At 38.8% G+C, this 15,024-nt stretch overlaps 1 pseudogene; it reads left to right on the top strand.

The window, feature by feature from the left end:
* The window catches only part of LOC114464046 (B-cell lymphoma/leukemia 11A-like), a 54,150-nt pseudogene extending 46,589 nt beyond the window's left edge, over window positions 1-7,561 (top strand).
* The last annotated feature ends 7,463 nt before the right edge of the window (window positions 7,562-15,024 follow it).

The following is a 15,024-nucleotide window of genomic DNA, read 5'->3' as shown; positions in this document are numbered from 1 at the left end:
GGAACATGTCTGTTTTTGCAAATAATACAAGACGGTCATCCAATAGACTTATTTAGCATTTCAAGGATAAAGTATTAATTAATTGGAAAACACAAAATGTCCACAGATTAGCTGGGTTTCCATTACAGATTTTTGCAAAATAAAAGCAATATTTCTAAATGTCATCAAAGTATCATTGTACTTTGAACGTGTTTCCATTGAAGGTTGTTTTGGAGCCTCGTAACTCTCGTTAAATCTCATTCCGTGAGACTTCGCTGCAGGAAGATGGACTCTCCAAACCTCCTTATAACACTCTGCAGTCCTTTGTTGTTTTACGTCTAATGTGGCAGGTTCCCAGTCCCAACAGTAAATAAGAACCTGGAAAAAAATCAGCCATGACCCATTGATAGTTGACAAGGTCACCTTTATTGCCTTCATTTGCAAGATAGTGAAAGTGGTATTGCAACAGAAAAATAAAAGTGATCGAATTAGGACAGTTGTGGAAGATGAGATGTTAAACCCTTGCAATAACGATGGACTGTTCCAAGGTACTTAGCATAGTAATTGTGGTACGCTCAGTACCAACCATTTTTTTTTTTTTTTTCTACCTGAAGTAGATGGCACCAAGATTATTCACACTCCAGTACAGTAGGTGGCGATATGCACCTATTCAAGTTGGTTGTAACACGTCATTAAACAAGAAACAAACAACAACAGCAACGCAGCAGTAATTATTTTTCGTATGACGCTAGAAATGTCTCGTTCTCCTCTTCTGTCCACGTACCACGCCATGTTTTCTCAGAGAGAAGTGGTCATGTGACGTGTATTTGTGTAAAAAGTGTTTCCATAGTGCTTTTGCGATACAATTCAATATCGAAACGTCTGAAATACCTCCTCATTAAAACGTTAAAACTTTTTGGCAATATTGGAGTGAACTTTTGTAAATCAGGTGTTTCCATTACCAGTTTTTATTTTCAAGAGCAATGAAAATGCGTCTATTGGGACTTTCAAGTCGTTCATTCGAATTTTGCAATGTGTTGCAATGGAATGAAATTTCTTCAGAAGAATTGTTACCTCCCTCTTTGTTTTAATGTTTTATGTTTCTCTTCATTGCGTTGCCTCATTAGGTTATTCTTTTTCTCCCCTTATGTGTTCTTTGTTTGCCGCCCATCTGTCTTTGCTCTCCGACCTATTTGGTCCTCTCTCCTCCAAAGTATAATTGCGCTTTGATCGTGTTTCCTTTGAAGGTTGTTTTGGAGCCTCGTAACTCCCGTGAAATCTCATCCCGCGAGTCTTTGCTGCAGGAAGATGGACGCTCCAAACCTCCTTATAACACTCTGTATTCCTTTGTTCTTTCACGTCTAATGCGGCAGTAATAATGTTTACGTATAATGTTGAGAAATGTCTCGGTCTCCTCCTCTATCTACACGTACCGTGCCATGTTTTCTCGGAGAGAATTGGTCATGTGACCAGGTACGTCACGCCCTGTGACGTGTATTTGCGTAAAAAGTGTTTCCATGGCTCTTTTGGGACACATTTCAATATGGAAACGTCTGAAAAACCTCGTCATGAAAATGGTAAAACTTTTACGTGATATTTGAGTGTATTATCAAAATTCAGTGCTTTCCATTACCAGTTTTTATTGCGCCATTTAGATTTTGCGCATTTCAAAATGTAATAGAAACCCAGCTGCTGAGACACTCAAGTCTAATTTCGCAATGTGTTGCAATGGAATGAAATTTCTTCAGAAGAATTGTTGCCTCACTCTTTGTTTCACTGTTCTATATTCTTATATTCTTTCTTTTCTTGCCGTTGTGTTTTCCCTGTTTGTCTTCCCTCTGTCTTAGTTCTCTGACCTATTTGGTCCTTTCTCCTCCAAAGTCTTTATTTCAGCCCCTCCATGAAATGGAAGCTAAAGGGTTGTCAGTGTGTGTATGTGTATGTGTGTGTTTTTTTTTTTTTAACTTTCTACTGATCCTATTTCAAAGGAACCTGGAGATCCAGCATTAGCCCCAGCTCTCCTGCTCTCCAGCCCCTAACTCACCATGGACTTAAAGTCAGTCAGTAGGAGTATAGAAGGCAGACTCAGGCAGTGAGAAGGAGCTTTTTTTATTCCATTAGTGGACAAACTCTTTTATAAAATCATCTTTTTTTGTCTCTCTCCCATCGTCCCGTGCTCATCGTCCGTCCCAGAAGGAGAAAAAGCCTTCAAAGCATCCAACAGCTTGTCAGAACGCCTTTTAACTGTCCTTCTTGCTTTCTGAGGACAGCTATTAGCAACAATAGCGGGCTTACTTTTTGACACGTTCCCTGTTGCTTGCGTGCATCGGTCGGGTTTGTTGATGTCCGTCAAGCGTCCACTCCCCGGATAGAAATAACAATTATCATCACGGCTCATGGCGTGAGCACAGTTTGTCAAAAAAATGTCCACCAATGGACAAATGATTACATAGCAGGAGACGCGCTGGTGTTGATACACGAGCAGATGAAGTGACTAACAGCTTTGCAGCAATCTGTTTTTGGTGCTCGTGTCCTTCAGAAACATGGAGGGGTGTCACTGGACTGTCCCCCCTTTCATGCCCGCTAATCTCCCCCGTTTGCTTCTTCCTCATTCGCTGCCTTTTTCGACCCTGTAGCTGCAGCCACTGTTGCTTTCTTCTTTGTCCTTCAAAATTGCATGTTTTTTATCATTATTTTTTTCGCTTCTACCACATGTACCGCATTCACTCTCCACTCAGACATTATTGCATGGCTAAGTGTGCATGTATATCCTGCATATCAAAGGGAAAAGGCCAGGTTATTGCGACTATTTTACGAGTGATATGGGGCTTTCAACTTAAAGCCATAAAAACACACATAATAAGGAAATATACATACAGCAAAAGCCAAAGTAATGGCCACATTTTATTTGTGCCTGTGAGAGAAAAAAAACGTGTACAGGCAAATGTTTTTTTATGATGGAAAAATTCCATAGTGGGTCAAAGCCCCTTGCAGGTGGCAGCAATTAACTGTAATTTTTGCAGATTGTAATGATCCATAATTTACCAGTATACCCCCCCTTCTAACTCTTTTCAGTCAAGGGAAAAAAAAGATTTGCTTCAAGGTTTGATTGGGTGCACATTTTATGCTGCGTTCTGGTCTTTAAGTGAGATTGTTCGAAGGGGGCCACGGTAGCTGTGGATGCATAAGATAGGAAAGCAGACCACAAAACATCAATCTGCTCCCTCCATTTGTCCCTTTATTTTTTCTCGTCAGTCGTCTTCTATTTCTGGCCCACCTTCACCTCTTTGTCTCCGAGCCACTGCGGGGCTTAAAACATGCAAAATTGTCCGTCCACCATCTTAGGAACAGCGTATCTTCTTCCCCACTCTCGTTTACGTGTTCTCCCTAGCTCGAGCATAATGTGGTCTTGCTTTTTGGTTGGTTCAGTGTCTGCAAATGACTTCAGAAAAATGGCCTCCAGTGGAAAAAAAAAGAAAAAAGAGAAAGGAATACGAAAGGCAAAGATTAAAGAAGGAGCACATTTGCAAGTGATGGATGCGTCTTACTTTGCATATCTCTCACTTCTGCTTTCCCCTTCTTCTCCTTTTCTATTCACCTGAGAGGATTTAAATAAATCCACAAAGCATGAAATATCAGAAAAGAAAAAGCAATGCAAGAAATGCATTTTCATATAGAGAACCCCTCCTCCTCCGTCCTCCTCCTCCTCCTCCTCTTCTTCTTCCGACACACACACAAACAAATTTACCTTTTTATTTTTTCAACATTGCACATTTCCCCATAAATGCTGGTATGATTTATTGATGTGTGACCTCTTATTTGTATTCAGCGTTAATATGCAGAATCAGATACATGTCCCACTTTAGCCTTGCTAATTCTGTAAACAAGGCATCGGAGGGAGAGATGAGTGTGTTTAAAAACGAGATTAGGCGTGCATTGTCAGGCAAATCTCAGGTCAGTGTGTAAGTGCTGTTGAAAGTCAATTACGGATTGAAATATTCCACTGCCTTCTCAGCTGTGAACATTGTGTTACTGCTGCCTGAAATACTGCTTGTTATTGTGTTTTATTCATTGTTTTGCATATTTAATATTTCACCTGTGTTATTGACTTTGAAACGCATTAGCTAGCCTATTTACTCTAGATGTGGAAAAATTCCATTGAATAGAGGAAATCATTTTGTAAGCCTATGGTTGCAATAGGCCTCTTTGAAATCTTTGTCATCTATAACTATTGGGCAATATATAGAGATTCAAGATATGAGATTTGTATTTTGACAATATAGACCAATGATGATATATTTACATTTTTTAGCTTATTTTAATACTTGTTTTGGCAGTCGCTACTTTCCCAGACCGTCCTCTAAACAAGCCACACGACAGAGCTCACTCACACGTGCTGTCTCTGAGAGGAGAAAAAGTCTAAAGTGGAACATATTGTGCAGCTGTTGGTTAATAAATGAGCCTGTGTGACATCAACACATTTAACCCACAATTGTCTTACTGGTAAGACTTTACTGAGTTAAAAATATTGAGATATGAGTTTTGTTTCACATCGCCCAGCCCTAAGCAGGGTTGGGATCAATTACAATTAAATACAGTTATTTTTTATCCTCAGGAAGTCAATTATAATTACGTTTTCAGTTACTGAAGTTCAATTACAATTAATCACAATTACTGAGCCTGAAATAAATAACCTAATAAAAGTTAATCTTCCTCTCGTGTTAGCTTTCTGTTAGCATCTCTTATGATAACGGGTCCTAAATCAGCTGTAAAATACACACACAAAAAAAATCTAATTTCATTCCTATCTATTAGTTACCTTGTAAGGTTAACTAATCAATGAAAGTATAGGTTTTAATATTTTTTTTTAAATGGTAAAATGTGGGAAAGCTTGATATGAAACATACAAACATTAACAATTATAATTGATCCCAACCCTGGCCCTAAGTGAGTAATAAAAAAACAAATAAGTTGTCTAACTCATATCATACTAATGAAAGGTATACACACTAGCATTTTAGTAGAATACATTCAACAAGATCTCTGCAAATATATCTTAATCAACACGTTCATAAGAGGCCTTTTTAAGAAAAACTAATTTCCAGGTAATTTATTCTTTTTTTCTGTTCCTTTTTGCAGATAAAGATGAGCCCAGCAGTTACACGATGCACTACGTGCAAAACAGCCCTTCACCAGTGCCTGGTTCCTGCTCCAGCATGCCCAGAACACCCACGGCTTCCGCATCTATCTGGAAAGCGAGCCGGGCAGCCCCCTCACCACCCCCGCATGGCTGCAGCTCCAGGGATGGGGGGTGATTGTGCCCTCGTCTCAACCCCCCCTCCACGCCGTCCACCTGGCAGATGGTAGCCCCTACAGCCTCCTACGAATGCCCGGCTCGGGGTCCGGCCGGGATTCAGCTTCGACGCCACGCGAGGGACGTTACCCGCGGACGCCACCTTTGTTCAGCCCCCCGCCGCTGTCACCAGCCTCAGCCATCAGAGCCCAACGACTTAGCCTTGGCCACCACCATCCCAGCGCCTTCGACAGGGTGATGAGGCTAAACTCAGTGCCATTAGAACCCCCTCAGAGCATGGACTTTTCCAGACGTCTGCGTGCACTGGCCGGTAACGCCACTGGAGGTTCTCCGCCACTTTCCCAAACAGACCCAGCCCTATGCAAAAAGGCTAATGCAGCCATTCCACAGCCAGGTTCCTAAGCCCCCTTTCTCAGCTACACCATCCACTCTCCACTTCTCAGTCGCCTTCAGGCTCAAGCTCCACACCTAATCCCGTATCCAACGCAGTCCAACCGGGCACCCTGTCAAGGCAAAATCATGGGTGAGTTCTGCGGGAAGAACCTTCAAGTTCCAGAGCAACCTTATAGTTCACCGCCGTAGCCACACGGGGGAAAGCCATTCAAGTGTCACCTTTGTAATCATGCTTGCACGCAAGCCAGCAAGTTAAAGCGCCATATGAAGACACATTGTCAGAGCAAGTCCTCGGTACTTAGTGCCAAGTCTGAGGACGGCCTATCAACTGCTAGCTCTCCTGAGCCTGGCACGAGCGATCTGATCGGGAGTGCCACAGAAGCTCTCAAGTCAGTGGTGGCCAAGTTCAAGAGTGAGAATAATGGTCTGATGCCTGAACTGGAGAAGAGGAGGAGGAAGAAAAGAAGAAGGAGAAGAGGAGGAGGGAGGAAGAGGAGGAGGAGGAGGAGGAAGAAGACGAAGAGGAGGGGGAAGGAGAGGAGGACATTGACAGGAAGCCTGGAGTAGACAAGGGAAGAAATGACTATCGGTTCAGTTTGCGACTGAAGGTGCTCGACACCACCAGACTACAGTGAGGCTTTACACCCACGACGCCAGAGCCTGCCTATGGGACCCCTGGTGCTGGAGACCCCACCACGGAGCTCAACCATGCAGATATGGATCCACCACTACCATCAATGGCCTGGGGCCTCTATCCACTGATAGTCTGTCCAGGAAGCTGTTGAGTGGAGGAGTCAGTCCTGAGTCTCTCAGTCCTCTGTCCAAGCGCATTAAGGTAGAGAAAGACATTGACCCCTCCCACTCCTACCATCCCCAACACAGAGAACGTTTACTCCCAGTGGCTAGCTGGTTACGCGGCCCTCCCGGCAAATCAAGGACCCATTCATGAGCTTCACAAGTGGGGACTCTAGACAATCGCCCTTTGCCTCCTCATCCGAGCACTCGTCAGAAAATGGCAGCTTGCGCTTTCCACTCCACCCGGTGAGCTGGACGGGGAGCGTGCCGCTTCGGGACGCAGCGGCAACCGGCAGCGGAGCCAGCACACCGCACGGAAACGGACGGCCGAACTCCAAGGATGGTCGTCGGAGGTGACACCTGCGAGTATTGTGGCACGGTGTTCAAGAATTGTAGCAACCTGACTGTGCACCGACGTAGCCCACACTGGAGAGCGGCCCTACAAGTGTGAGCTGTGCAGTTACGCGTTGTGCGCAGAGCTCAAAGCTCACGGCGCCACATGAGGACCCACGGACAGATGGGCAAGGACGTGTACAAATGTGAAATCTGCCACATGCCTTTCATTGGTACAGCACTCTAGAGAAAACACATGAAGAAGTGGCACATTGACCGCCCTCTGGCTAATGACATTAAGACTGAGTAGGCAAAGAGCATCACGCTGGCAGCTCACCATTAGCACTATCGGCTAAAAACAAACCCGATCTAACCAGCTGTTAAGTGGTGGGAAAGGACAACAGGGTTTGACACCAGTAAAAAACACAGCCCTGCGCTTATATTCGACTGGAAACAGCTGAACGCATGATCACCATCGGGGCAATACTATTGCATCAAACGCAAAAACTTTTTGAGCCTTTCTATTGTGCAAAATTACATAATTTACACGTTTTTGTATTTTTTTGTAACCTGGACAGCATGCTTGGTGTGTTTTTTGGCTACTTAGAGAGAAATTCGTCCTCAGCTGGTGGTTGTAGATGTGTCGCTGTTGATACTTTTTGATTTCTTCAAAAATAACAGAAATAGTTTTTGAAAATCCATGCTGCATAAAGTTTTTACATATCATGTACAGTTTTTTTTTTTTTTTTTGTTCAAAACATTGTGAACGGTGTCATTTTATCAGAAAAAAAAAAAAAAAAAAAAAAAAACAACCATCAAGACAAGCAGGGTCACATTTAAAAAAAAAAAAAAAAAAGGATCTTTGTGAAAGAGTTTTCATGCAACATGAGAACAAAAAGAGATTTATATATAAAACTTAAGCTGCCTATAAATGCTAGGCACTAGCGCCATTAAATATTTACAAACAGCAGTAAAATTAACATAATGGTGTAAAAATGATGACGAGTGCCTTGGATATTTACCTGGCATTAGTTAATTCTCCTTTTAGCTACAAGCTTGGAGTTTCAGCTATACAAGATTACAGGACATTTTTGTGCACATATTAAAAAAAAGAAGAAAAAAACAGGTACTTGCATCAAGCACCTGTTCCACGCTGTTGTTTTTTTTTTTTTTGAATTTTGCCGAGGTTTTTGGAGGCCAGCAAAAAAGAAGAAAAAAACCAACACAAAACTATAAAACAAACCACGTATCTCTGGTGAATCATCTTTCTGCCTGACTGTATATTGTTTGAATTTCTAAACTACAATTCTGTTACTGGCATGTTACATGCTATAATAGAATAGGTTTGGTTTGGTATGTAAAGTTTTGATTTAGATGTTTATTATCTTATGTTTCGTATGTGTGTACGTACCACATGGAAGTACTCCGATGAGTCCTTTTTAACCAACGTTAAGCTCTTAATTTTACAGAGTGGTTATTTTCTTTGAAATTTCAAAGTTTTGCTGGTGTGTGTTTGTTTTTTCTTCTTCTTATTTTTGTGTAAGTAGCAGTGGTCACCTGAAGAGCACAGAGTGGTAACTGATTGTTTCATGCCAGACAGATTTTTTGATTTGGGTGTCTGTATGAGAAAAGGGGGTGGGTGGACGGGTCAGGGTAGCTTATAGGGAGTGGGTTTACCAGGTGTCTCTACAATTCAAATTTGTTGTTCCTGTAGCGTTGATTGCCTTTACCATATTAGATCTTAGACGCCCTTGATTAATATCAAACTTATTTTTAGCAAGTCACTTAAATAGAGGTCAGGAAATTTAATTTGGTGTTTTTTTTTTGTTTTTTTTTCTTTCAGCATCAGACATGTAATACGATCCTATTCTTATATTGTTTTTTTAACATTAACATGCTCTAGATCAGTGGTTCCCAAACAGTGGTACGTGTAAAAATTGCAGGGGGTACTCTAAAAAATGTAAAAAATAATCGGAAAAAATGTTTGTAGTTCCTTTTCAGGCTTTTTTTATTTTATTTTTTTTTATTTTTTTTTTACAAATTACCACAAACTAACAGTACTATTGCTCAATAAATACTATATATTTTCTTGTAATTTAATAAACAGGATTATTTTCAAATCAAATATACTTTATTATCCCAGGGAGAAATTGCTTTTTGTTTTTTTTTTTTTTTGTTTTTTTTTACAGATGCTCCAGAATATTGAATGAAAAATCTGAAAATACAGATACATACAAGTATAGTACAGTAAGCCATAATTTTGGGCTGTAGACGTTATTTTATCACATTTCTGACAATAGGAGACAATAATTAGCTACATTTTTACAAATGATACTAGATTTACTTACGTACTATTGCAGTAATCACATAAAAGTTGCATGGTATTTTAAAAAATATATAAATTCCACTCATTGTTTTGAATTTGTAGATCAAGCCTTAGGGAACCAATGTTGGAACAATGTTGGAGCGGATACACATGATATGAAGGGAGTACACGGGAACCACTGCTCTAGACCTCATGATGGTAGCTGTATATTAAATAAAACTCCATCCCCATGTCATCAATGATGATTTAGCACTTGTCACTCTGCCTTGGATTCTGTATCTGTCTCTCTAATCGGAGATACAGTCGGTTTGAGTCTAAAATGAGAACTAGATCTGGGACTACCTATAGGTGCACTGTTCAATTTTCCCAGTTTACAGTCAAACACTCAAGGGGGAAAAAAAACCTAAAACTTGCTCTTATACTTACAGAGTTATGCTACGTCATTGCTTTGCATTAAAAGAAAAAATAAAATAAAAATAAAAAAAAGAGTTGGACCAGAATAATCTGTGTACTGTTCGTTCATTAGTTATTCCATTTTAAATCCAAATAACAAATAAATGGTGTGGTTATTTTTGTTTTACCAATGTAAAACTTAAACATAAATACAGAAAAATAAAACAGACAAGCAGCAGTTTTTCTTTTTTTAAATTAAATATTGTTAAGTTTGTGAGATATTTGGATATTTAAGGGAAATTATGGATGAGAACTTCATGTTTTAATCTCACCACACAGAGGGGACACACAGGGGGGCGGACTTTTTCTCCCGGACAAAAGAGCAACTGATGAACTGGTGAATTAAAACGTTATTAACACAAATACATTTTTAAGAATGATGTTACAAAAAGCATGCGTAAGATATGTGATTAAAGGAACCAGAGGGGGTGTAATGCATCTACTGGTGCTCCTCATTTCTTGTGGTCAACTTCCGTGTGTGTTGACGACTACCATGAGTGGTTCACGGTATTAAGCATACAAAATAAAAATCTGTGTAATTGTTTTTGCAAAAGTGTCAAATGGTACGAGTTCTAACATATATTGTTCCTCAGAGTCAATAGTTACCAGTTTATTTGGATAATATCAAAATGTCTCACAAACAGAACAAGATTTCACTATTATTTAGATTTTAAAACCAAAAAACGTTGCTTATCTGGTTTTTGATGTTTCTGTATTTCTGTTTTGGTTTTAATTCAGTAAAACAAAATAACCACACCATTTATATGTTGTTGTTTTTTTTTAATTTGGCTTTGAAAAGGAATAACCAAAGAATGAACAGTACAAGGATTGATCAGTAACCGTTTGCCAGCCATGTCTCCTTCAGACACCTGAACGTGGTAAAGGTATCAAAGCGGGACCCGCCATAGAAATGTCCTGCTCCATATACCAGCTCTGAAAACACACGGATCACTAAAGACAAAACACATTTCTACAAAATTTAATTTCTAAAGTGTGTTGAAACAGGTTTTTAAACTAACACTTTCATATCTCAAGGGGAAAAACCTATTTAAAATAGAAGTTTGAGTATTTTTTTTATTTTTATTGTTGTTTGTCTTTGATGTCCTTGGTCACATCCAGGACTTGATCACTATGTAATGAACTGTAATGTATCTCATCTTTGCCTTTACTATACGTGAGTCTTCAGGTTTAAAAAAAAAAAAAAAAAAAAAAAAACTTGCATTGGGGAGAAATTTATAATAAATGAATATATAGAGAGAACTTAAAACTAATAGGAAAATGCACAGTCATGTAAGTTCCTATGTTCAAAAACACATTTATGGTCTACTTTTTTCCCTGTATTTAGAATGGTATTTGGAATTAATGTTCATATAGTGTAGGCACTTATAGTATTTATGTTGGAGCCTGTATTTTTAACTGTTTTGCCTGTACTCTTTAAAAGGTTTCAATGTACCCTATTTTTTTTTCTGTAGTGAAAAAATCCCAACAAGCTGCCACCGTATATTTTCTTATATTGGCAGGATAATATAGTGTGAATAATTTGTATGCTTGAAAATAAGTATGTTTTTTTTTTTTTTTTTTTTAAATAACATGTTGTGGTGTTCCCCAAGGGTGAGAGGTCATGTGATGGCCTTTTCGGGCAGTCCCGTTGGTGTGACCACAATGAGGTATGACAGAAAAAAAAAAAGAGGTGGTTGTACATATCTTTATCATTTTCTTTTGATATATTTTTCTCCCCCCTGCCATTTTATATGCAGTAATACAAGCTATTGTTGGGTTTTTCTTGGTAGCCAACCTTTTACTCTCCTTGTACCTCTTGATAACATTCCAGTTGTTTTCTGAGAAATAATTTTTTTGTCATATGCAATCAACCCGACGTCAATCTGAGACGCGTTTCTTTGTGACATGTTTTCTTGCCATTGCCAAAAGCTCCATGGTGCTTTATGATTTAATATGGTACATCTCATATGCAAGGCATATTCTAAGTATACAGAAGTGATACCACGAGAGGAAACGTTTGGTACACGTCGTCATTGCTGATGGTATCGAGGTATATTTTGGGTATTTTTTCTGCCTGATTTCATCCTGTGTTCTGTTTTCACTCACAAGCTGTTTGTTCTGAACTGAACTTGAAGTTGACCTGTGGCATTGGTCGACATTATTTATTATGACTACGCGCACACACACACATACACACACACACACATACATACATACACACATGCACACAATCTCTGTTCAGAACAGAGTCATTGCAAAACAGATCAGCTCCTTCATGATGAATTGTGATGGCTTACTTTCTTTGTCCGATGACCAAAGGTCATTGACCAATTGTGAGTTTTTTCTTAATTTACAGATGGTGTTATTGGGTTGTTTTTTTGTTTCATTGATGGAGATGCCACTCTATTTTCAGCTGTTGTTCTGCGTTATTCTCTTCACTCAGCCATTTTGTCTTGAAAAAATAAAAAGGTATTACATTATGTCCTTGGGATTTGGTTGTTTTCTTTCTGTCGTTTGGTGAAATATACAAATGTATTTAATTGTCCCTAGCACAGCACTTACATGAATCCTTCTATCTATCCATCATTCTTTTTAATCAGGGTCATGGCATGTGTCTATCTCTGCTCACCAACAAGCACAAGGCAGGGTCGTCCCTGGGCAGATTAAAAAAAAAAAACATTTAAGATCCACAGATTCACATTTAACTAAACCTTGGTTGTGTTTGAAATGTCATAATAACATACTACTCATAAGCCTGAGGTCAAAATGAGTATAGTGCCTTCCAATTGGATAGTGGAAAGATTGAGTATGCAAGAAATTCCCGGATGTATACTATATCAGGACATTTTTGCAATATGCACAGTACACACACTCGCTAGGGCTGTGGTCAATTACTTTTCTCAATTACGATTACGTCTTCAATTATCCGTGTTCAATTACAACTCAATTGTGATTACGGTGGCCGACATTTTTCCCAATAACAAAGTCAATTACAATCAATCATGTTCCCAAATGTTAAAGTTAAAATTCTATTAATCACAATTACTGAGCCTGAAATAAACAACCCCATAAAACTTCACCTTCTTCCTCTGTTAGCATCTCATAATAATAATGGGTCAATTTTAACAAAATCACATTTTTTTCCCCATTGTTGTGCCTTATGACAGAAAAAAAATCCAACATGTTTACATTTCAATGCCTTATCTTCGAAAAATTGGGTGTTTTTCACTTTTTTCTTTTATTATTGCCTTACTGCATTTTCACCCCAGTTTAAGGGTTTTTCTAGAATTACTATTGGCAATTTTCATTACAAAGTCAATTATCGGAATTTAATTCTAACTTAATTGTGATTATAACAGCAAGAGTTTTTTGCAAACGGAACTTCAAGCTAAAAATCAAACATCCCTTTTTCAAAATAAAAGCATCTCTTCTTGTCTTCCATTAGTTTTTTTCACCTTTTTGTAAATAGGGCTCTTGTTTTGAAGTTAATAGGAAGTTTAGTCAGTAGCACAATGGAGGGTCTGCGAAAATCAAATGAGCACATGTTGTTATTCTACTTGGTCACTTTCTCACTTCAAAAGTTTTCAGAACTTTCAAAGTAAAGGTGGAGAATCAACAGAGAGATTTAGCCTCAGGGTGAACAAGGTTTCAAATTCATCTTGGGAAACTTGGAAGTAAACTTCAGTGGGAACGCTCATCATCCTAATCATATTTATAGTATATAGTAGACAGTATATACTCATTGAGTGTGTAGTCTATAGTACGTTTGTGAGTTGGAACACAGCCCTTGGTTTTGTTAGCATGATTTGATGATTACTCAAATGCAGGAATGTCAAACATATGTAAATCAGTCCCATTAAGACTTCAGAAAGGGTAACAAAGCAGTCAATGTTTATAAAACATGTCCATAATTTTATTCAAGATACAGTTGAATACAGGGAAACAGTTATGGAATGCAGGCTCAGGCTCACCCTGTAGCTGGCCACCTTTGATGAAGGTGTCTCGTGTTTAAAAGGATGAAACACCCATTAATTCAAAGGAACACTACTAATGATCTTTCCCATATCTGAGACACAGCTACCATCTTTTGGCACAAACAATGGTTTAATATCACATCCCATGTTTAATGACTCATAGTGTTAGTTTCAGCATGCAGGGTTTCTGCATACTCCAACATTGGGCCAACACTGACCAATCACACTCAGTACATTTGTTATACCTCAGGCCAATACACAGGGAATGAAAGGGGGAAAAAACCTTTGTATCAGAGGAAGTAGATATGGATACAGCCTTTTATTTTTAATTTACACTCAATTATTTTAAAACAAGCCATTTTTTATACAAAAAAGGAGTGCATTTACTTCTTCCTACAGCTCTTCTCCACTCAGATGTGTCCCTTCTGACTAACCAGCAGCCCTGGTTTTATAGCTGCTGGCCAATCAGAGCAACTGGTCACAGTTGGAGCCTCACACCTGCAACTCAAAGTTAAATTTGCACCAAAAACAACCAAATGAAACAAACGTTGAACTAATAAACACTGTTAGTGAGAGGAATGTGAACCTTTCTCTTCACCTTTAACCAATTTCAAATAGACAAAACAAAAATAAGAGAAAAAGCATTAAAATCATACTAACGTACACACTACAAACTCAGTGAGTAAATACTATTTATATGATTAAGGTAATGACAAATCCCTCTGATGTATACTTCCAAGTTTCCCAAGATGCATTTGGAACCAACAACAACAAAAACCTTGTTCACACTGAGGCTAAATCTCTCTGTTGATTCTCCACCTTTGAAAGTTCTGAAAACATTTGAAGTGAGAAAGTGACCAAGTAGAATATCAACATGTGCTCATTTGATCCATAAAACTCACGTAAACACATTTAATTTCGACATTTCTGAGATTTTCGGATACCCTCCATTGTGCTACTGACAAAACTTCCTGTTAACTTCAAAACAAGAGCCCTATTTACAAAATTTAAAAAAAAACTAAAAGAGAGGCCTTTGTTTTGAAAATGGGATGTTAGACTTTTACTTTGAAGCCAGTGAGTGCGCATTGTACTGAGATTGTATATGCACATGTGCGCACATGCGCACTACCGGAAAATGAATTTTTGATAATTTTTTTTATTCATTTTGTTTGTTTTTGTTTTCAAAGTGAACGGACACGTGTTTTATTTGTTTATTATTATCTTAGGGTTAGGGTTATAATCTCAGTACGGAGGTAAACTCAGTACGTGACCCCGGTCCCAAGATGATTTTACAATCCACTTGCAATGCATCATGGGGCGGTTGAGTATGACTAGTGTGCCCACCGTGCAAGAATGTCCCCATATAGTATACATCCGAGTATTTCTCGAGTCCTCAATTTTTTTCATACTATCTAATGTGAACACACTACATACTCTATTTTGACGTCAGACTTAGT

This window comes from Gouania willdenowi, chromosome 1 (genome assembly GCF_900634775.1).
Source record: "Gouania willdenowi chromosome 1, fGouWil2.1, whole genome shotgun sequence".
Taxonomy (NCBI): domain Eukaryota; kingdom Metazoa; phylum Chordata; class Actinopteri; order Blenniiformes; family Gobiesocidae; genus Gouania; species Gouania willdenowi.
The sequence above is the reverse complement of the archived record's forward strand: the minus strand, read 5'-3'. Positions and strand labels throughout refer to the sequence as shown.